Source organism: Ipomoea triloba, chromosome 7 (genome assembly GCF_003576645.1).
Source record: "Ipomoea triloba cultivar NCNSP0323 chromosome 7, ASM357664v1".
Lineage (NCBI taxonomy): Eukaryota > Viridiplantae > Streptophyta > Magnoliopsida > Solanales > Convolvulaceae > Ipomoea > Ipomoea triloba.
In genome coordinates, this window is record NC_044922.1 from 7,896,158 (window position 1) to 7,898,745 (window position 2,588).

Genomic DNA, 2,588 nt, shown 5'->3' on the forward strand with positions numbered 1-2,588 from the left:
CGCTTTTGAACGAAGAACAACGAGAGGTAGAGGTAGAGCAGCGAGATGAGGAAGTAAAGGTTACCTCATTGTCAATGGCCATTAGGCATTGATCCTCTTCTTCCTCTGTGTATAAGCAGATGAGTCCCTTCTCATCTTCTGAGCTGCTGCTTCCTTCACTGGAGCTCGATGTCTCGGACTCCTCGATTGATCTCTCGAGTTCCTCAGCAACAAGCGCCTTTCTGCGCAGATGTTTCTTTGAGTGTCCCTTGAAGCCACTTTGTACTGGCTTCTCTTTGAATTCCTCCCTTCTCCTGGAATCCTTGCCTTCTTGGCCTTGATATTTACTTACCATAGGGTAAGGGCACTCGGCTTTGAAATGTCCTGGTCTCCTGCAGTTGTAGCAAAGACCCTGATTTTCCTCCTCTGTCCTTCTGGATAGATGTTTCTCATTGTTCCTTCTTGAGGAGGAAGGTGAACTTGTGTTGCTCTCCGTTGACTTCCTCATGAATTTCCTGAATTTCCTCATGAAGAGAGCAAACTGTTCGTCAGATAACATATTAGTAGGGTTAGGATCTGACCTTGAGGATGTGGATGGTTGATCAGCAACAAGTGCCACGTTTCGTCGGTCCACTACGTCCTCATCTCTTGGGAACATCTCAAACTCAAAGGCTTTGAGGTCTCGAAAGAGTTGGTTTGTAGAGGTATTCTTCAGATCTCTGTGATCACGCATTGTGATCACCTTCATCTCCCACTCCTTGGTTAGGCCTCGTAGGACCTTCAGGTTTAGATCCTTCTGTGGGATGTCCTTGTTGAGATCATTGATCTCGGTTGTCAGCTTCATGAACCGAGATTCCATGTTGTTGACGCTCTCTCCTGGCTTCATCTTGAAGTCCTCGAACTTCTTCATAGCCATAGTGAGCTTGTTCTCCTTCTCCTGTTCGTCACCTTCACCAATCAACATTAAAGTGTCCCATACATCTTTGGCTGTATTGCACTTCCTTACTCTAGGGAAGATGGTTTCGTCTATGGCTCTGAAAAGGATGTCCTTAGCAATGTTGTCAAGGTTGTTCCTCTTCCTGTCGTCACTCGTCCATTCTTCCTTAGGTTTTAGGACATACTTTGGTGTATCTTTGGTTTGCTCAGCAGCCGTGTTTACCATCATGATCTTGACTGGTCCAGATGTTATAACTTCGGCCATCTCATCATGGAGGGCTGATAGATACGCCAGCATGCGTGTTTTCCAGTCATCGAACCTGCTAAGATCAAAGAGAAGATGTCTCGACAACATGCTGTCCATTTTTAAAAAAATTATCTCGTGCTTTTAAAACTTTTTCAAAAGATTTTTCAAAGAAGGATCTCTAGGCAATATAAACACAAGTTTATATCGATCAGAGAACTTGCTCTGATACCAATTGTTGGTCCCAAGGGGATGGGGTACAAGTCTAGAGGGGGGGGGGTGAATAGACTTGTATAAGATTTTGCAAATCTTTTCGACCTCTCGTGTGTATTGAACTCAGGATGTTTAGGTTCGATACCTCACGAGGTGAAGACAAAGTTTTATGCGCAGCGGAAAAGTTATCCCCTTTTAGTTAGCACGAGTTTGAGTTAGTTCGAGAGGTGTGTTTATATGTAGTGCAATCGAGAGGTTAGCGAGAGATAAAAACAGAAAGTAAATACGAGAGAGATTTTTAAGTGGTTCGGCCAACCCGCCTACGTCCACTCTTCTTCCAGAAACTCCCTGGAAGGATTGCACTAAAAACTTCCCTTTTTAGTACAATGTCGAGCGCTTGAGCTTTGATCACGAAGCCCGCCTCACGCCTCAGGTTTTTCGCCCCGCTTCTTGTTACTCCACCTATCGAGCACTTGAGCTTTGATCACCAAGCCCGCCTCAAGCCTCAGGATCTTCACAAGACAGCTCCCAGGTTACTCCGCCTCTCCTCAGGTTTTTCTCCCCGCTTCCAGTTACTCCACCTCTCGAGCACTTGAGCTTTGATCACCAAGCCCGCCTCAAGCCTCAAGATCTTCACTAGACAGCTGCCAGGTTACTCCGCCTCTTCTTGCTTAATCCAAAGCAAGGACCTTTGGTTGTCACAGTTGAATGCAACAAACTCCAATCTGACCAAGAGCTATCGTTGAATCAACATCAATGTAGAGCAGCTTCGGTCACCTTCTAGATATGTAGCAGTTTAAGCTATGTAACTCTCTCAAACACTAAGATGTGTTTTCTCGCTGTTTTTTTGAATATCAGGATGATATTCCAAATTTAGCACTTGCATTTGAACGTTTGAATCAGATACCTCTTTTGAATTTTCCAATTCTGTAACTCTCTCTTTTTATCTTTGTGTCTTCACGTCTTCTTTATATGAGAGTTGAGGAATAATTCCGTTGGAGGGAAAATTATTCCGTTTGAAATTTGTCTCCCATGATGTGTATGGGACTTGCATCTTTTCAGCATTCTTCATGGAGTAGTGGTCTTGTAACTTGAACCTTTTATTTGATAGTGGATATTCCATAATCCACTTTCTTGAGTCCATGCTCCACTTGCTACTTTTGGTAAAAGTTACTCTTTTTAAATTCCCATTGATCCTCGTTTTAGGGAATAAGAC